Below are 22,111 nucleotides of genomic sequence, written 5' to 3' on the forward strand. Positions count from 1 at the left end.
CCATGGGTAGGCAAACTAAGGCCCGGGGACTGGATGTAGCCCAATTGCCTTCTAAATCCGGCCCGCGGATGGTCCAGGAATCAGCATGTTTTTACATGAGTAGAATGTGTCCTTTTATTTAAAAAGCATCTCTGGGTTATTTGTGGGGCCTGCCTGATGTTTTTACATGAGTAGAATGTGTGCTTTTATTTAAAATGCATCTCTGGGTTATTTGTGGGGCATAGGAATCCATTCTTCCCCCCCCAAAAAATATAGTCCGCCCCCCCCCACAAGGTCTGAGGGACAGTGGACCGGCCCCCTGCTGAAAAAGTTTGCTGACCCCTGCTGTATACAGTACACTGGGACGAAAGAGAGACAGAAAGAGAAAGTGAGTGAAACTTGAGCAACCTCTTGGGTATTATGCACCTTTACTGGGGAATGAGATACTGCCATTTGCTGCTCCATCTTTGGCAACAGTACATTGTAGACTGACCCTGATGCGTGCTGCTGGAGACTCATTAACAATACTTGCATTGTGGGTGGATAGCTCTTTGTTCCACTCATATAACATTCACCGAAAACAGGGCCAGCCCTACCATTAGGCAGTTGCTTCAGGTGGCAGACACCGCAGGGAGATGCTGGAGAACAGAGCTGTGTTGTACCTCCTAAGATAACCTGTTTACCTGTAGGAGGTGTTGTCTTGCCAGCATCCAAGTCCATTTCAGCTCCCAGTCCAATTGGCTTCTGTGGAGCCATATGTGGAATATGAGTGAGGAGGCACAACCTGGTCTTTCACCTCGGGCAATGAAATAGGTCAGTCCTGTCAACTAATAATCTGACCACAATTGTGGGAGCCAGAGAGGGCCCCCCCTCCAATTTCCTTCCACTTTTTCTTACCATATTATTGCTTCTCGGTGGTCTTACTTGTGGAAGACTTCACTCTTTATGTTAAAATTACTGGATTCTTCCTATATTAGTTGAAGGGTGGGGTGGGGAATAAATAAAGAAGTTCCTTTTTAAAGCATCAGCCTGCATGTTTCCAGTAAAAGTGCCATGTTGGCATAGCTGTCCACTGTTCCCTTTTTTAAAGGGAAATTCCCTTATTCCGAATAGGATTCCTCACAAGAAAAGGGAAAAGCTGACAGCTATGCTTGTTGGCCAGTTTGATACTACTCTTCCTGCTTCTATTTTGGGGGTGTCACTTTTTTACTAGATAGGCTGTGCGTTTTGGGATATGAACACTTTGATCTGGTGCTCCCGTGACTGCTGTTCATAGCCATGTTGCCGTCATTATACAACTCAATGCCGCCGCATATTTCCTTTAGATAAAAAATAAAAAATTGTACAGTTAACATCCTAGGTGGCTATCTGCCTCCCTGCTGCGCATCTCGATTGTGAGATGATGAGGACAATTATTTTCTGTACAAAAAGCAGCAGCACTCCCTCCCACTCTCTAACCTGCCCTCCTGTCATTTTAGGAGCCTTTACATTTTTATTTTTAAACATCCTTCTTGGCTATGTGCTTCCCATTTTTAAAAATAACCGTTAAAGGAAAGAAGTAAAGAAGTAAAGAAAACTGGGAGTTAGAGGACATAAAAACAGTGAACAGACAAGCTGGAGACAGTCACTGTACTTCCTATTTTTAAACAAGAACATTTGTGAATACCAGCCTGGTTTAGCGGCGGTTGGGGCATCCCTTTCTCTCTCCCATCCCCCCCCCCCCCGAAAACACAGAGAGAGGCTCTCAAATCTCTTATTTCGGGACAGACCTCACCATGACCTCACCATTCATCAGTGCATTCTGGCTATATATGAAACATCTTTTCCGTATTGTGAAGGCAATGTCACACTTTGCTTTACGCACAGAGCGGTTTCCTTTCACCTACAGCCCTGTTCGCCCTGTTCCACACCCTCCTTTTAATAATATTTTTTAAAGCATTATATACAGGAAGACTGGGACACACAGTCAAATGGAGTGCCAAGAATACCCCAGTCACCCACGATTTTAATTTGCCCAGGTGTAGGCAGATTGGTGCCACGGGCCTGTGCCCCATGAGTCCTTTAAGCACCAAGCAATGTGCCTGCTTTATTTCACACCAGCATTGTGCCCCACAGAACCTAATACTGACTACTAACAAACAAGCAAAAGGGAAGATCCCCGCTCCGACAAGCTTACAATCTAACTTTTGCCATGGGGGAGACAAAGGAACGGAGGAGAGACAAGGAAGAGGCTTCTGTAGGTAACTATGGATAAATACAGGCATTAAGGCTGAGCTGTCCGCTCTCAGTTCTAGCACAGCTCTTGCTAGCCCACTAAGTATTGCACGCAAATGTGTGTAACTGAACAGCCACAGCTCCCCTTTCCCCGCCGCGCTGATAAAGCTGCTTTGGGAGAGGGTGATGTGAAATGGAGAAGCAGCAGGTGGGAAAGGGTTAAGCATCCCCTCCTAATGTGGTTTTCCTTGACTGGGGGGTGGGAGTGCTGAAGGCCGCAAGGGTTTGGTCACGTATGTTTGCATGTAGGCATCGTCTTGGGGGCCAAAGTAGTGTAACCTAAGCCGTATCTTTGGCTCCTGTGATGGAGGTTTTCTCCTATTTAGATAAAACAATATGTGGGTGCACCTGATGAGGACTAGGACCATGCGGCGTCCGGATTAATTAAAAAACATTTCTCCTGTGCCATTTTCCTGCTGAAAATCACCTCCCTCGCAACCTGCACACACACACACACACACCTCGAAACAGCTATTTACCCCTGGAGCTCAGACCAGGGGGAGAGTCATGGAGGACCCAAGAAAGGAGGGAAGACACTGGCTATAACTGAAGGCAACTTTTTAGATCCTCAGACCTATCACAAGCAGCTTCAAGGTGCTATAATCAGTGCTTTTTTTCTTTAAAAAAAATGTTTAGGGGTACTCTCATTTTCCTACTCATATTGAAATACTGCCCCTCAGTGAGGCCCAACTTAGATTCACAAAATGTTTAGGGGTATGCGTACCCCCAGAAAAAAGCACTGGCTATAATAATCTGCACCCCGTTACTCTGTAGACAGCTGTTCCTCAAAGAATGGATATGATTATTGCAGAAGCAACAATATCAGCATTTTTCCCTCAAAAGTGTCAAAAGGGTATATTTAGATTCAAATATTGCTTTCCATTTTTGCTCGCATGTGAATTGCCAGTATTCTTCTAATATTTTTTTCTAATTTACTCATTTTTTAAAAAATAATAATTAGTATACCACTGATTGGTTTAACACATGTAATTTTATATTCCTCATTAATTTTCCACTCTGTATATGATAGATTGTAAATGTTGATATTTTTAATTCAACAATTGTGTAGCTTTTGAATTGATAGCCTAAATTTTTCTACAGAGCATAATTTTTGATTGGGTGAATGCCTTTTAATTACGGCGACATTCCAATTAGCTTAGTGTATTTAAAATAATTTCACAAAACCTGTTTTTTCTTTTAAAACAATCAAATGACAGAAGATAAGCATCTTTATATATATGTAAAGCTAAAGCAGCTTCAAGCCTCATTTTCTACTGTAAAGGAATAATATATAGTTGAATATGTTTACAAGGAAACTTGTCTCTTGTTTTTATATATACAGATATTTAGAAAGATAATAACAGTGATAAAAAACCACCATAATTTGAGGGGGGGAAACAATGGCTAAGCTATGGGAAAACTAAAGGCTAATTTAATTTTCCTTCAGGAAACTTCATATAAAAATAAGATAATGAAAATTATCTACAATTGTGAGACATGTTTCTAGCATTGGGGCTGAGCTTTTCCGAGGGTGTAGCTTTTACTATGAAATAACTACTACTATTATTTTTCTACTTAAGATCTGTGACGATAAGATGACAATGAATCCTTAGGTAATCCATTTTGAATAAAAATGTTTTCATTGTATCTGTGGACTCTTCTAAGGGACAAAATACCTTCTGTATAAAAAACTTTAAAGTCATGGGTGAGTTCACATTAGAAATACTTAGTAGGGACCTTAAAAGGGCCATTGATATGAGTTATTTTTATTAATTTAAATCAAATTTATATACACCCTTCATCTGAGGATCACAGGGCAGTTTATAGTACTGTATAAAGTTGGAGAACTTTCAAACCCCTTCTTTTAAAATATTGATAAATACTGACATATGGCTATTTGGAGATACTGTAGTCCAAAGGACTCGGATTCATATTCCTGAATAATTGTTTGGCAACACCAGTCTTCGCTCAATAGGCTCTTCAGGTAAAATGTACTCTTATGATTATTGTTGATCACAGAGTACTGTTGATAGTAATTGCATATGGACAACTTTTCCAAAGTACTCAAGTTACACACGTTTGGCCGTTTCAAATGTAGCACTATGCCATAGTTCGACATTATGAGAAATTGTACTCTCCCTTTTTTTTCTGGTGCAAAGAGGCTTTGGAAGGTTTCACTCCCATTTTAGATTAACCACAGCTTTTCATTCCATCTAAACCCAGACAAACTAAGGTTAATCTTAACTAGGTATTGTTGGAATCAAGCTCTTTTTCAAACCATAGTTTATGAAGTGGGCTTGTTTTTGTTATCCATAGTTAAGATTAGCCACTGTTTAGAGTCCAGAGAACACACAAAAGCAAAGAACACAAAAAACCACGGCATGACACCACCACAACCCTGTATTTGTACTTGAGAAACTAATGGTGAGTCTAGACCTTTCGTTAAAAATCGGAAAGCGGTAGCCTACACAAATCATGAATTAGGCTCCTCTTTTGAAAGCAGAGAAAGAAAATATGAGAGGGGTTTTTGTTAACAAAGCATCATTTTTTGCTGGCTGCTGATAAACAGGTAATGTTGAGTGTGGGGAAGGGGTTGTTTTAGGAAGTTGTGAGTGGGTGAGGGATCTTGATGGGAGTTATTTCTCTGTATTAAAAAACTAAATCTTTACATTTAAAAAGTATGTCTCACATGGCCCTTTCCCTACACAGAACTAACCTTAAAGAAAAATGCATATATATATATATATATATATATATATATATATATATATCCAGTAGCACCTCAGAGACTGACTAAGTTTGTTCTGGGTATAAGCTTTCGTGCGCATGCACACGAAAGCTTATACCAAGAACAAACATAGTCAGTCTCTGAGGTGCTACTGGACAATTTTTTAATTTTTTTAATATACTTTGACTGCGTCAGACCAACACGCCTACCTACCTTAATCTCTTTTGCTGCAATTGCAGAGGCCAAAAGCAGAGGCAGCATAATCGTAGCCAAAGAGATACTTGTATGATTTTCATACCTGACGACGAACGCGGTTATATACTACTTTTCATTCCTAGCAGTTGTCTTCGTGAATAATTTTTCTTTATACACGAAGCAGTCCGAAAAACCACTCCTTGTCGGACACCATGGAGCTCCTTCGTTGATTAAGGAAAGCAAGACTTGCCTTTACTTCAGTGGAAAGGGAGGTTGGTGAGCAGATTGCTTTGTCTTTGGGCTGGGCTGGAAGGGGCTACAATAACCTTACAGCTCTTTTATTCCTTATCCTGTGGGGAATAATGTGGGGGGAACCTTGTCCTTAAAGCAGGCGCCTCTATCTAGCCCCTGGGCAGTGGCGCCGGCTTGCACCCCACAACTGCAGGTGCCTGGGGCTGCACACTGTCTCCAGGGTGCACATGCATGCTGCCAGGCGCACATACTATGTAATCACACCCATTGTGGTGTGCGCACTACTACGTCATCAAGCCCCCAGCGAGATGACGTCACTTGCGCACGTAGCAGGGCGCACTGACATAGTGTTGTCACCACTCTGGGGGTGGGTGGGCATGATGATGCCATCTCACTGCACTTTATGGGTGCCCTGCACCCTCATTCAACATTTTGTGGGAGCCATGGCACCCAGGGCCCCAGCACCTGTGCCCCCAGGCCTACCTCTTGTCCACACTCTGCATAAGCCAGCCTTTGTGTTTTTCCCAGGGGCTTTTGCCTGGCTGCAATGTGCCTTCAATCTGCAAGAAAGCATCTTGCTGGCCTGAATGTAGTATGGAGAGATATGTGGGTGTAGTAACCACTGGTGTGTGTGTGTGTGTGTGTGTGTGTGTGTGGCTGGAATTCAGCCTACTGTGCAAAAGAGTCACATCCTTTGCCCTCCCCAGTTTTGCCTGTGACCCCACTCACCATTGGCATACGGCAGGGGTCAGCAAACTTTTTCAGCAGGGGGCTGGTCAGACCTTGTGGTGGGGCTGGACTAAATTTTTTTTGGGTGGGAATGAACGAATTCCTATGCCCCACAAATAACTCAGAGATGCATTTTAAATAAAAGGACACATTCTACTCATGTAAAAACACGCTGATTCCCGGACCGTCCGCTGCCCGGATTTAGAAGGCGACTGGGCCGGATCCGGGCCTTGGTTTGCCTACCCATGGCATATGGCCCCCAGAAGGTTGCTCACTAGACAATGTGGCTCTCCAGGCTCAAAAAGACCTTCCCCACCCCTGCAAAATAGAGTTGTGCTTTCGAGATTCTTCTGTGGCCTCCGCTCCAGCAGGCAGCCATTTATTCTTCTGGACTCTTCTGCAATGTGCCAAGAGGCACCCTCTTTTCTCAGATTAGTAGGCCTTCCTTTCCTCTCTCCCCATTGGAGTTGCCTGTTCTGAGGCAGCCGCAGGTGAAAGAGAGGGCAAGGCTCCTCCGTCACCATGAATAATTGTGCAGAAGAGGGGAAGTTCAGCAGACCTGGCTTGGCCTATAAGCGTACCCTCCTTCCCCTCTCTGAAAAATGGTCCCTCTTCCTATGCAATACCCCATCCTGACCCCACACCCTCCAACATTTCTCAAATGAATATAGGGACATTCTCTTCTACATCAGGAAGCTTCTCCCGTGTTTGATCTTGCCACACACATCTGTCACCTTGAGGCAATTACAACCTCTCAGTCTAACCTCCCTCACAGGAATGTTGTAAAGAAAAAATATACAAGCAAATGTTCAACGCTTTCAATAGATAAATGGAATGAAATAAAATGCTAGCTGTGAGCTGCTTTGAGTCCTTGTCAGAGAAAAAGGTGGGTTTTATACTGTATCTTGATTTTATTATGTGAACTGCCCTGAGAGCCCAGGGTATAGGATGGTATATTAAATCAATCAATCAATCAATCAATAGAAACTGTGAAAATGATCAGGGACATACCAGAGAGTAAATCCTATTTAATTCAGCGAAAGTTAGTTCTGAGTAAAAATGCTTAGGATTGCAATGTAAGGCCGCACAGTCTTTACCCAGTTTCCTGGGAGTAAGTTCCATTGAATACAGTAGGACTTACTTCTGAGTAGACAGGGTCAGGCTCCATTTTCCAATAAAGGAATAAACACTCTACACGTTTCCTTAAAAAAATGGCTGGCTCAGGAAGCATTGCAATTGAAGAATTTAAAGTGGATAAGGTACCTTTGCCTTCAAAATTATAGGAAGGACTTTGTATGCCAGCTTCACTGTTTCCTTCATTTGGTGCAGGTATTTTATTTTCAGTATAAACAGGACTCCATTTTTCACACACACACCCCACACCACTTTTAATTGTTCTCCAAGTTGTGGATAGGGCAACTGGGCATCAGAGCAGAAACCGGGACGGCTTTTGTAATTCTGGGATTGTCCCTGGAAAGCTGGGACACTTGGAGGGGATGTGTAAGCAACACCTGCACACGATTCAAGGTGGAAGCACCTGCCCCACTGTAACCCAGGCCCCTTACTGCACAAACACAGACACTGCCAGTGAATGATGCCTCTGTGGACCCTGTGGCAATGGGAAATTTGAGGGAGAAATCTTCAGGAAAGGGCTGATCAGCAAGCCTCGTTGCAGTTAGGCCGTGGCTCCATTCGGCAGCAGATTTTGGGGTGCCATTAAAGTACAGGGAATTGTGGGTTAGATATTATTATTATTATTATTATTATTATTATTATTATTATTATTATTATTATTTTGCCATTGCTGGGAATGGGTAGAGGAGGCAGATTGTTCTGCCAAAATGTCTCTGAGTGTCTCTTTGCTGCGGAGGCTATTGAGCGGGGACAGAGCTAGGCCTTTAGAGCAGAAAAGAGTGTCTGACAGACTGGAGATATTGGCGGGCGGGTGGGGGGTGGGGGGGTTGGATGTCTGGAGTCCTGGCAGGGGTGGGGGCTATATTGGGCTTAGGGATCTCCCCTCAGCCGCCTCTCATGTCCTGAAATTCCAGTTTCAAGGGGTAGAACTTTGAACAAAGCCTCGATTGACGAGGTGCCCGCTGGTGCCATGGCAACGCCGGCTCTGTCTTGCATGGGCAGAGTGTGCCAAGAAGGTGCCATGGTGACGCCCGAGAGGCGCGCGTAAACCTGTGAAATCCCCGCAGCCGAGGAGGACGGCAATTGTCTGCCCTGGGCACTCTCCTTAAAGAAGGCACATCCCCTTCCCCACCCCATGCCCCTGGGTAGGGATGGCTTGGCAGCGGTTTCCTCTCCTAAGCCGTCTCTGTGCAGCTGTTATTTGGGGAGAGGCAGGCTCAATAGGGTACCCCCCTCAGTTGGCACAGGCTGTGTGCTGGGCCATTGTTGTGCTCTATACCAGCCTGCTGAATAGGAGGTGGCATCTGTTTTCTTCCAGCGATGGGAACTTCATCTCCAAAGCCCTGGCATCAGATTAGGGGGCGATTGGGTTGGGGGAGAGAACACTTTTATTGTCCGAAGGGGGCATTGCGTTTCTATCACTAATGCAGCTCACACAGAGAAGGCAGAGACTCGGTGCCAACAGCCATGACCCAGTCTGCCCCTGGCTGGCAGCTTTGCCAGTCTCCTTGTGCCACCCCCTTCCCTTCTACCCATGCCAACATGCCCACCCCCACCCCCCTCCTGGATAGGCTTTCCGTGGGGAACGGGGCGAGTGCTAGCAGGCAGCAGAGCAGACGAAACAAGAAAAGCCGATCTTCAGAGTGAAAGCAAGTGAAAGAGAAAGGGCAGGTGGGGGGGGGAGGAGGAGTGCAGTGGAATGAGGCGAAGCTGACACCAGGACTCCTGGGTTCTCTCCCATATTCTGGAAAAGCAGAGAAGGGGGTCTAAGTGGGCTGTCCAAAGTCCGTTTCAGGGGCCTAATCCGGCCCGCCAGTCGGTTTAATCTCTGGCTTCTGTGGCAGTTTTATTTCCTGGGGTAAAATCCTAAAGAAAACCTTGACAACTTAAACCATAAAAAAAGCTTAACAACTTCAATCCTAAAAAAAAGGTCAACAGCTTTGGTCGGCCCTCACAGCCCTCCACTTCATCAAATCTGGCTCTCTTTGAAAAAAGTTTGGACACCACTTTAAGCAGTGGGGCAGGAGCTGGTGTCCCCAATCCATTATTAAGGAAAACACTATCCCTGATTTCTGCACCCATTTCTGTTTCTCTATGTATTAACAGGACAATTAGTGCCACAATTGCGAGGTTTTAAATATATAGCTCAGGTACTACTGCATCCATGGTTTGTTCACAATATATCATATAATGGTGTCACCTTATGCTAGATTGTAAAACAACATAATATACTAAATCCTGCCACACAATCTTCCTGCTACACAATCACCTATTTCATTTTGGAAACTAGTGTTAATAGGCGATTAATAAATGTAAGTTATAATCAAATTAATAAGCAGCCTAGTTCTGAAGGGTCTCTAATACTGGTTGGGGACAACTTTTGCATGTCAGGCTCTACATTTGGTGTTCAGCTCTGCGGTGGTCAAGGGAATTTTTGGATTTCCCCCAAAATTAAAGAAATAACTCCTTTTCCAAATTTGAGAAGGATGTTTGAATTATTAGTGGCACTGTTTAAGTTATTGTTATTATTGTTGTTATTGGCCTTTATTGGCATAGGTTTAAACAATAAAATTGTAAAATCACCCAAAGTCGTCCAAATACATTAATAATCCAAACACATACAATATGTAAAAGACTAGATAGCCACCACTGAGAAAAGCAGGCAACTTTAGATTTCACTTAAAAATCTCAGCACTGAATATGCATCAACAAGATGTCTGATTTATCAAAAATGGTGGGACCGCATCATCAGCAAAGCCCCAAACATAGGAGGCTTGTCTCTGGAAGACAGAAAGAAGATTTACAGTATCAGACAAATGAAGGTGATATGCATGGATTATAATCTAAACAATCTAGCAGGATAGAACTTTCCATGTTATTCATCCTTTTCAGGTAGCAAAAGGGAACTGGAAATCTCCATACCCTGCGATATGACATATCAAGCATGATTCCACACCCATCGCCCTTTAGTTTGCCTGCTCTGGGATCCTTTAGAAATGGCATTAACACGAGCGCACCCCCAGTGTCCCTCCCTAACAAGTGGGAAGGCTTTTGTGATAAAGCCGTACAGAAGTGGGAACTGTCTTTGTAACGTGAATTTCCTTCTGTATGTTGTTATTACGAATGCCTTATAAAACCACCGCTGGTTTTATTTGGTCAGCCCTTTTTCGGTACTGTATTAGGAAAATAGATTAAAATCATTACACAGATCCGATTTATGACTTTTTAATTGGATATTGTACTGTGTACTTTTATGTGTTAACACTGTGCTTTGGGAAAGGAGTCAGCATGGAATATGAGTAAGTTAAACTATTTGGATCAGTGAGTGAAACGTTGGCTGCATCCCCTCCCAAACCACCTACACAAAAGCAAACAGTCGTGTGTGTGAGGGTTTTCTCCATCTTTCACCTCCCTCCTTTTTTGCCCGCTCCATGCCCACTTAGGTCGTTGACCCTCCATCTCAATTCAGACTTCCCTTCCCACCTCTTCTTGCCCCCCAAATTTGGTCCTTTCCTGCTGTCCCTTGCAACACATGTCTTCTGCCCCTCTTTGTGTTCTGCCTCCCCAACCTTTCAAGTGAAGAACTCTTATTCCTGACAACCAGTTTTCTATGTACAGTGCTATATCTATATATCTATACGGATAGTTCAATTATGCGACACCCCCCCCCATGAGACAGCCCAAACAGAGGTTCACTACCTCATCTGCCTGTGAGAGCCGATCCGTGTACACACCAAACATTGAAAGCCTGTTATTTCCCTCTAGAAACTCTGGAAACTGTAGTTTACCTCTCAAAGAGCTATAATTCCCAGCATCCTTAACTATTTGACGGTGCAACCGTGCTTGTTCACATGTCTGCCTCCAGCTGTATGTTTAAAAGTGGAAGGTTGTGAACTGACATACATATAATGGCTGTCAAAGGGTGGAGAGTGTGTAATGTTAACTTCAAAAGAGGCCATAAATGGGGGGGGGGGGCAATCCCAGCCCTCCAATTGCTTGGGGTATTTTTCTGCCTTAGCTGGTGGTTCACTTCCAATTTTGGAGGTGGGGAGAGAAGTGCCTGAGGCAACCGAAGCCTCCCACACCACTTTCTGCATTTTCAGCGAAGATACATTTAACAGCCAATGCACGCCCTCTAACATTTCTCTGATGAAAATAGGGACGTCCCATTCCATAGTAATAATTTTACTATTTTTACCCCACACATCTTACTGGGTTGCTCCAGCCACTCTGGAGCACTTCCAACATATATTAAAACATAATTAAACATTAAACTTTTTTTTTTTAAAAAAAACCTTCCCTATAAAGGATTGCTTTCAGAAAGTTCGGGGGTCAGATAACATACCCTCCAGCTTTCCCCATTGAAAATAGGGACATCCTAAGGAAAAGTGGGACATTCCTGGATGAAACCAGGATTCAGCTATACTGCTGCAAATAAAATGCTTTAAATGTGCTGTAAAGTGCAATATACAAATGTGACACTAGATGGCGATGGTGAGCTATGGCAAATTCAATATATTTTTCAGAACTTTTTTTAAAAAAGCATTTTCACAGCGATTTTTATATGTGTATAGATCCCACCTCAGAAACTGGGACGGCTTCTACAAATCAGGGATGACCCTAGAAAATAGGGACAGTTGGAGGAACTGCTAATGAAGATTCTCCTCTCAATCCTGAGGAGGCCTGTACTTCTATATCTCTTTGATATACTTGCCATACTGTATTTGCCATACATATTCAGAAAAGTGAAAATGCTACCTATTTACCCATGTGCATATACACACAGACGTGAATTGTGAGAGTGAGAAAAATCTCTCTTCCTCCAAGCACCGTCATTTGAGTCGCATTTGTAAGGAGCATAACTGCACCTGAACATCTGCAAATTCTGACACCCCTTCCAGACAGCTGCTTCCTCTAGCAATGTTTTATCAGTGACAGGTTGCTGAATTAATATACCTGACATACTTTAGCCACATTTGGACTGTGCCAGTCTTTATGTGCATCACTGTTAGTCAAAAACGACTTGTGGGATAATTGCGGGTGGCACAGAATAGATAGCAGCACCAAACAAGCAGACCATCGCCCTTGGAGTTTGGTTGTCAGCTTTTGAAAGCTGCTACCTCAGCGCTGTTTTGATCTCCATGATCACATTTGCAGGTGATCTTGCTTATCTCCATGCCATGAAATGCTTTATGGGCTGATCTCTGCAGATAAATCCCTGTTAAAGGCGCAAGAGAAGGCTGGGCCAGCTTTCTTCAAAGCGCTCCCTGTCAAACTCCTTGTGCCGGCAACTACATTTGCAAATAGCATTGCGTGCTAATGCAATACCTTGCTTAGAGTGCAATCTCAAACAGAGAGGAAGGAAATTTGTGTTTTGAAAGTTGCTCAGTTTAGAATTAAGTTGATCAAGAATTTAAAATACTTATTAAATAAAGGGACCTGCAAATGTTCAAATTCTCCGAAAACAGCATGAAAATATTCTATTTTAAAAGCATTTTTATTTTAGCTATCTGCAAACAGTTAATATTTACTCTGGCATCTCTGTAATTTTTTTTAATTGTGTGTACACAGCGGTGTTTGGTATGTGCATGCGGATAATGGTTTGGTGTGGTGCTACAAGTAATACCTACTTGGTTTTTTTGTACCGAACGATGATCACGTCATATTTTTCATCTCCAGTTCCCATTACTAACTATTTCAATACTTTGGACCTTTTCACCCGACAGGTGGCTTCTCTTCCTTTTGGTGCAGCTGGCTCCAATTGTTTACTTGATCATCTATATTTTGTCTGCTTCCTAATACACTCCATGTGGCTTTACATACATCCACAGTGTCCACGTACCTTAGAATTAAACTGGAGAAACTAGGCTGCCCTGGGAATGCACAGACAAGTTATGCACACCTGCCACCCTAGGGTTTTAGAGGGTCTTTTGCTGCATGTGGGGTTTTTTTTATAATGATTTAAGAGAATTGCAATGGTGCAATGTTACCACACTTGCAGTGAAATTATGTTGCAGTTTTGCACAGATGTGCAAGAGATTGTTATGAAGTAAAAGGAGGTAAATGGCACTATCTATGTCACCTTTTGTGCCAGAGAGTGTATAGGCACAGGAAGAACAAACAGGTACACAGTCAGCCCCTAGGTTTTCAGCATGGATGTAGATCAGCTGTCCAAACTACCTGTTAGAGGTACGCCTGGCATTTTCACTGTACAGTTTTTGACAAATGCTGAAGACTCACTTCTCTACCCAGGCTTTGACATATGAGATGTATGCTTTCAAGACCCACCCTATTCCTGTGACTGTAATTTATTTTATCCTTCTTTATAATGAATTTTAAATGGTTGGAAACAGGGCTGTCTTTAGCATATGCGCCGCTGGGGTGCAAAGATCCGCCAGCGCCCCCAAATTTAGTTTAGCCAACCTCCAAATTAACTTTAATTGAGCTTTTTTTTTAGGGAAGGTGAACTCAAAGTTGTTGAGGAGGGGTGCAGGGACTTTCAATCCATTGCTTTTCACTGCCGCCGATCGAGAGGGACCAGTATACAGTAGGTATACATTTGGCCTCCCCCCAAATTTGGGGCCCGGGTGTCCCGCACCCCTTGCACCCCTGGGTAAAGATGGCCCTGGCTGTAAACCACCCTCAGTTCTGCTGGTGAAGGGCAGGTAATTTATTGTTAAAATTACTACCACTACTACTTATGTTACTATTAATTTACTGAGCATATTGTTTAATATTTCATGTATCTATTTCTCACTGCAAACAGCAGCTGCTGGGCTCCCTATTCAGGACTGGGGCTGCAGCATGTGGGGAGAGAAGGGTTTGACATTTTCCATCGGGGCACCGATCCTAATGGAGCCCCACCCCCACAGCAGCAAACTGCTATTTGGCATGGGAGCTGACGCTCTGTTTCGGTTTGGCACTGGCTCAAAGAAAGTCCAACGTTTGACAACAAGCGTAAGTTTCATAATGAGTCCTGTAGCGGGGAGAACTTTCACAGACTGTACGTTCGCACCAGCCTAAGACAATTTGATGCCTGAGGCTGTGTACACATTACCATTTTCTCTAGCTCCAGTGCACACCCAGCACTGGCTTTTGAATCTGTGTGCACACAACACTGCCCATGACGCATAGCTGTCTTGTAGCTTCTTGGGAAATACCTTAAGAAATACCGCATTGCACATGGCGCAGGTGGCAGCTTCATGAACAGGAGTTTGGGGGCAGGGGGACCAAGCAGGTAATGCGCATCAGGTAAAGGCATCTACGTTCCCTTTCTAGTGTGCACAACAATGTGCAACTGCACTGACCTCGTTGTGTTTTAAGTCGCTAATACGTACGTAACGTCAGACTGGGAATCCAAATGGTGTTCCTGCTAACTCACCCCGACTTGGTGGAACGCTCTGTCACAAGAAACTAGGGCCCTGCGGGACTTGACATCTTTCCGTAGGGCCTGCAAGACAGAGCTGTTCTGCCTGGCCTTTGGTTTGGACTCAGTCTGACCCTTATGTTTTCCCTCACCTTACGGTTTTGATCCATGGGCTACTTTTAAAATGAGACTGCATTTTAAATTGCATTTTAACCTGTATTTTAAATTGTCCCCCCCCCTTATGTTTTTATTGTAATTTTACTGGTGTTAACCGCTCTGAGTCCAGCTCTGGCCGGGGAGAGCAGGGTATGAATTATTATTATTATTATTATTATTATTATTATTATTATTATTATTATTATTAACTAACCCAGGACAGTTATGAGCTAGCCTTACTGAATAGCAACTTCCAGGACCAGTTCCAGGTTCAAGCCCCCACTCAGCCTGGCAGTTTCCATTCGTTCCAATGCAGCTTGGCCAGAAGTGGGTGACTCCCCTTATCTCATGGTCAAGGCACCTCTGAATCTAGAATATAAACTGCCCACATCATCCAGTGGTTTTCAACCAGTGTGCCGTGGCACCCTGGGCTGCCTTGAATGATGGTCAGGGGTGCCGTGGGCAACGCTGGCCTCTGTCCCTCTTTCCTTCCCTCCCTCCTTTGATGCCCTCTTGCGTCTCTGCCTCCCAAAGGCTTGCACAGGTGTTTGTTGCAGCATCCCTGGCTACAAGCTGTGCAGGTGAATGGTGCCTCTGGGGCTGGTCAGGGGGCAGCTCAGAGACCAGGGGCAGCAGTAGCGGCTGCCCAGAGGACTCCCAAGGAGAGGGGAGAGGGGAGGAAGCTGAGGAAACACTTCACAAGGGCGGGTGTTCAGAGAAGTGTGAGAGGTTGCCAGCTCTGCAGGCAAGAGGTGACAGAACTGGGCTCCTGAGCCCCACAGGTGCACCACAGGAAGAAGGTGGTTGGTCAAGAGAGCCGTGGAGTCAAAAAGGTTGAAAACATCTGGGTTAAACTATTGCGGGATGGTACTCAATAATTCTGAAATGCTATGGGCTACTTTAAAATGAGGGAGACGCACACTGAAATTTGACATTTGTGGGTTTTTGAAGCAGAGGTACTTAGGTGACCATGAACAGAAATCAGTTGCTGTTCAGCCATTCGTTTTGTCTGTCTCTAGCACCTGTTTGGACAACTTGTATCGGTGGTAGAGGCAACCAGTGGCAAGAACACAGCTGGCAATGTATGCAGTAGGTTATCTCACATGGGTTGCCGCATGGCAATGTGTGTGGAAGATATGGCAGCATTTGTGTAGATGTCACATGGTTCCCTAGATTATGTTAGAGAAGTCACTGTCTCTGGTTACTGACTTACAAAATGTGGGGGAGTGGAAGTGTCCTATCGCATCGGGTGGTGAATGAAGACCGATGCAAAGCACTTTACTGTAGAAAAAACACACACCCAATAATCATCGTATTTTTTGTTTGACTTGAAATTATCTCATGGACAAACCAGAGTGACAAAGTAGGAGTTGTCAAATTGATGTGCGACTCAAATGCTATGGGAGTAGTGCTCAAGAACAGCGATGAGTTAGTAGCTGGAAGAATGGTGATGTAGATTATCATCATGATAAAGGCATCAAACACCAGCTATTACTTCCCCTACTTCTAATATTTTTATATTATTGTTATTAATCATTTTTCTGAAAAAAAACATAAGGCAGTGTACAAAATTTAAAACACAAAAATGAAGAATCAATATCGTTACTTTTCAATAGATTTTCTATAATTGATAGCAGCATAAAAGTCTAATGAAATAACAGAATCTCAATCAGGAAATACAAAACCTATAAAAATAGCAGATTTAAAATCACAGTAGCCAACCAAGCCTGCTGAAACAGAAATGTCCTTATAAGATACCTGAAGACCTACAACAGATTACTAGTGAGCGCAGAAAATGACGTCAAGGTACTAAATCAATAAAATGTATTTCTGTACCAGATATATATATATATATATATATTACTAAAAAGGACTTTACAAGGATAAACTTGTTGGCCACACGAGACATACAAAAATAAGCCATAATATTAACATTATGATTTATATTTGTACATCTCATTGGCCAATTAGATTATCCTTGTAAAGTCATTTTTAAACACACACACACGTACACGGTAAAGGAATATATTTTAATTACTGAGTATCTTGACTTCATTTTGAGTACCTCTTCTATGGTCAGGAAATATGTCCTCTAGGTTTGTTAGAATTCTAATGAGAACATTTCATAAATTGGTACCCACTGCCATGGAGAATACGCACTCCGATGTGATTTCACATATCTACAAGATTTCCATCCTTGCTTGCTTAATTGCTAAGCAGGTTCATAAGGAAGTAGATAGACAGTCCCTAATGTAAATGAGTCCTGGTCCATTTAGGAGTCTTAATACTAACACCAACACTATAAAGTTGATATAAACGAGGTCCAGAAACAAATAGGAAACCAACGAAGGTAGAAGTAATATGTCACCAATGCAAAATGCCACCAAAAATTTCCCTCCTTGTTGTAGAGAAACAAGGTTTAGAACAGTGGGGGGTGGGATTTCCTTTAGCCCACTGACTTATAGAACTCTTGTAGGCAGTGTAAAGCCTGACTAGCAGCTGGCAAGTTCCTAATAGTTATTTTAAAAAAACAAAACAAACCTCAGCACAGCCACATACTCACTGGTTGGATTTAGGTGAGCCAGTACTATTCAACCCGAGCCCCACATCTGCAAGACAGGGAATAATAATACTGGCCTACTTTACATGGTTGTTGCAATGATTATTGAGAGTATGTATGCAGAGCACTCAGAACACATAAAATTACCTGTGCAAATTCTACCTATTTTAGTGGTATTATTGATATTAAAGCTCGCCCTTCCTCTACACAACTTTCAGCATCTGAGGTCCTGCTCTGTGTGCCCCTGCGGACTGAAGGTGCGTAATAGGAGCAGGGCCTTTTCAGTGGTGATACCAAATTTATGGAATGCCCTCCCCATAGAGTCTAGCTTGGCCCAACACCAAGCACTTTCAGCATCAGGCAAAAGAACCAGTTTTTCAAGAAGTCCTTCAGAAGCAGCTTTAATATTAATATATATATATATTGCAAGGTTGAGGAAGGAGAATTTTACATGCAAAAGTTCCGAAGTTCAATCAGTCACTAAACACAATTGTCTGACTCAGTATGGCAGCTTCCTGTGTTCCTGTGGTGGATTAAGCAGCATTTACTGCTGTTTTGCTGCTGGAATGAGGTTTGTTCCCCTGTTTTATTGATTGCTTCTGTTTTTTTATTTTTCTGGGACTTTTATTTTCATTCGATTATTCTCTTTTGCTGTTGTCTGTCTTTTAGTTTACTGGTTTGCAGTTTAATGTTTACTATTTAAATAGTTGATTGTAAGTCACATTGACTTCACTTTTTAAAAAAACAAAACCCTGAACGAGTCAATGAATGGATGGATTTTCTGACCAGGTTCTGAGCCTTAAAGCCCCACAATGCATCTGATGTGGCTGGTGTTAGGAATTCTTCATTTGAACAGCAGAAAGCAGGAGAAAGGAGGACTTGGGGATCATAATGCACACCGTCAGGAAGAGTGAGGCAGACTGCTCCAGGTAGAAAATTTGGGAGTACCACCGGGATGGGGAATTTGGATTGTACGCCACCAGCACCAACACTTTTGGCTGATTGCCTCTGCTATCATCATTTCTACAAAGGGATTGGCATGCTCAACATCACTTGAGATGCAGCCTTTTCACCATATGTACACACTGTTCAGCATGGCAAACATGTACATGGGAATACATGCAGATTTCCTATATTTCTGTCATATGTGAGGGAGCCCTCACACCACCCAAATACATTTCAGGGTGGACCAGAATGTGTCAGGCTGACACTATTGGGCTTGGAGTCATTGTTCCCAAATTTATAAAAAGAGAAAGACAGAGACAGAGAGAGTTGGGGGAGGGGGGTTATGACTCTCTCAAGCTAGCATGTCACTTTAAAAAAATGTTTCTGTTCAATGATTTTCATAGTTAACAAGGGCACCTTCAACATCTTTGTTTTCAATTCATAGAGTCCTTTCTACAAGTCAGTTGCATTCAGTGCGAGGCACTGCTGTCATAGACCTTGTGAGGTTGTAGGAGAGCAAATTGGGGAGGGGGGAAGAGAAAGAAGGCGGGTAATGATCTTTCATTCTTTCGCTTAGTAGGATGTGACTTTTTTGACAGCCTTCTCACAGAGACCACTTTTTCGCGCGCTCTCTGCATGCTGTGGGAGAGTCCAGCGTTCAAAGCACCAGCCATTTCCCCTCCCCTCCTTCTCAGAGGTATGTCACTGGAGTAAATAAACAGTACGGCTAGGCTTGAGCATCTCAATCAATCCCTCCCCCAGGCATGACAACGCCCACCTGTGCCCCACATTGCCTGTGTTGTACTGACACCAGCAAAGTGGCGCCTTTAACATTATAGAATTGTTTTAATTTTTGTGTGTGACAGTGAACTGCCTTTGGTCATTCAGAAGTGAGACAGAAAGTTGGGAATGAAATATATATCTATATATTTAAAGCACAAATAAAGTACCCGTCCCAAACCACCCCGTCCCCCTGGCACTGCCCCTTCTACCTACCTAGCTACAGCATTGGCACAGGTGGTCCCTTCCTGCCCTTGCAAACGTCTGCAGCAGTCAGGAGCCAGACAATTCTGCCTGCAGGAGAACTGCCAACAAGCCAACACCAGTTATAACAGCCCTCCCCTTGTCCCACCCTGCTGCTGCCAGTGCCAGCCCCCTCTCCTCCCTTGACAGGGCAGCACAGTGGAATTCTTCTTCGCTGGACAAAAAAACAACACCCCTTGTAGTGCTCCATAATCCCTATTCCCCCTCCTGGTGCCCCTCTCTTCCCAAAGCTGCTGTTGTTTCTCAGAGGCTGCTGGGGACCAGGGACCACATTCTCTCCCCTCACTTTGCAAACTAGTGTCGTCTTCTAAGTGGCTGTTTGTCTTGAAGCCATCGCATCTGCCACACCAGCGAGGCTGCTCTCTCTTGCCAGTTGCTTTCACTCTCCCAAGCTGCGCTGGGCTCGCCTTTCCCCCTGCCCCAACTGACCTGGAATCCACAGGTGCCCTTCCACACCACCCTTGTTCTTTAAACCAGGACAGATTTCCGGGCTCGTCATCCTTGACGTTCGCTGCTCGGCGGCAGTAAAGCACTTGCTTTGCACTCCCAAGGAGGGCCATAGGCTCAACACCCCACCGCACCTGCCTGTGCCTGCAGTTTAAAAGGGTTGTCAGAAAGTATGGCAGTCTAGAAAATAGCCTTCCTTGCCTGAGGCCTTGGAGAGCCACTGCTAGCCAGAGCTAGGTGGACCTGTGGTATAAGGTAGGACCATACCTCCATCAATAGTCATCAAGGGAAGGCAAATGGCACCTCCAAAACAGATGGTGCAACTTTTTGCTGGTTTACTTGGTTTTTTTGTTTCGTTTTTGTTTTTTTTTGTAAATGCTGCCCTTACTTACCTGAACAACCATGCAGGGCTCTAAGGAAGGATCTGTGCCTCTCGCCTCTTAACTTACACTGGTATCTGAAGAAGTGTGCATGCACACAAAAGCTCATACCAATAACAAACTTAGTTGGTCTCTAAGGTGCTACTGGAAGGATTTTTTTTTATTTTGTTTCGACTGGATGAAGAGTTGGGGTTGCTCAGCCCCAACATTTGAAACACAGCAAGCCCCCTTCCACTTGAGGCAAGCTGATGGCTCCTTGCTAGGGTTGCTATATTTCAAAAAGTAAAAACCAGGACACCCCGGTTGAGCTTTTTAAAAATCTTTTTTTACAATAATGCGATTTTTCACCCGCCTTTCTGAAATTCCCCCCAGACATCACTTCCGCCTTTGAAATCCCAGATGTGTGGCAATCCTTTCCTTGACTCAAGCAACAAGTTCTGAGTCCTACTGCAGGGCAGCAAACCTTCAGTAACTTACTTTATTTCCTTATTTGTTCTGTTATCAAGAGTGTCATTTGGAGAGAGGGCCACATTACATGTGATGCGACGGATCCACGATCAGATCCTCTGGTGCCATTATTATTATTATTATTATTATTATTATTATTATTATTATTTGTTTGTTTAAAAAGAGCTGTCAAGAGGCAATTGGCTCAAAGAAGCTGTACTGGCCTGGATACATTTGCCCCCTCATCTCCGTCCCACTTTCCAGATCAACTTGGGCCTTCCTCCAAGCAGACAATAACCACTTTGGAAGCATAATGGGGGCACCTGTCTTTTCCCTCAGTGGGGCTGATATCTGCTGGTGAAGACCATCAAAGGAGCCGACTCCTAGGAGCCGAGGTCCCTTTGCCCTCCCACCAATAAAATATTTGAGGGGGCAGAGGCATTCCTAAGTTGATGAACATTGCCATTCATATGCTGTGTGAATATGCACATATGCACCATGTCATGTGGTGGATTATGCTGGGCAAGGCTTATCTGCCATCCCAATAATTTATTCTAGTTGGCATACCTGAAGACCATTAAGCAGGTGAATGGTGCTTTGAGAAGGTATTCAAAACAGAGGAGGTGGAATCAGCAGAAGGAAAAGTGGAAAAAACACCAGAGCCAAAAGTGGGCTGGCACCCCTTCTCCCTCCCTCCCTCTGTCACCCCTCCCTGCTGTTTCCCCCCCTTCTTGTTACCTGCATGAAATTAGGCTGAACCTAAAGTCTCAGGATGCTCACCTCTGGGTTAGGCACAGCTGCTGCCCTGGGCCAATTCATCCAGCCCCCACAGCTACTTTTGAATTTCTCTGAACAGGGACCTCCTATGACAGGCTTCCTCAACCTCGGCCCTCCAGATGTTTTGAGACTACAATTCCCACCATCCCTGACCACTGCTTCTGCTAGCCAGGGATCATGGGAGTTGTAGGCAAAAAACATCTGGAGGGCCGAGGTTGAGGAAGCCTGTCCTATGACATCTGCAGGCAAATTGCCTTGGTTGTTGTACCTTCTCTGCCCCAAACACAATGCATGAATCACGCAGCCCCCACAGCAACTGCCCCACCACCGCCACACGCACATGAGGCTGCAAATCTGTTCTAGGGAGGGCCCCTTTATCAGCTGTGTTATGCCCACCACCAGCAAGAGACTCGTTTTCTGTCTCCAAGCCCAGCAAGGGAACCCAAGGGGAAATAGCCACCCCTCCTCCTGCCCCGCCTTTGCCCCATGCCTGGTGAAGGGGGGTTGTCTTCCAATGCTAGGCGAAGTAATTTCGCTTCCTTAACCTCATTGAACAAAAGGTTCTTGAGGAAAGGAAGCTATTTTGGTCTCTCTGAGGTTTATTTATAGGCCCTTTCAATGCCTGAAAGGGAAAGTGATTCATCCCCCAACACAGTGTATTTGCTGAGCTGCTCCCCTCCCCCCACTTCCACCAAATC

General features: G+C 44.1%; 1 long non-coding RNA gene across 2 annotated transcripts in view; it reads right to left on the reverse strand.

Moving 5' to 3' along the window:
• The window catches only part of LOC308577025, a 32,249-nt gene extending 12,851 nt beyond the window's left edge, over nt 1-19,398 (reverse strand). For both annotated transcript variants that reach the window (XR_014003354.1, XR_014003355.1), the window contains exon 1: nt 19,315-19,398. This is a non-coding gene — a long non-coding RNA (uncharacterized lncRNA). The remainder of the gene's footprint in view (nt 1-19,314) is intronic.
• Between the last annotated feature and the right edge of the window lie 2,713 nt (nt 19,399-22,111).

Source organism: Podarcis bocagei (assembly GCF_964188305.1).
Source record: "Podarcis bocagei genome assembly, chromosome: 17".
Classification (NCBI taxonomy): domain Eukaryota; kingdom Metazoa; phylum Chordata; class Lepidosauria; order Squamata; family Lacertidae; genus Podarcis; species Podarcis bocagei.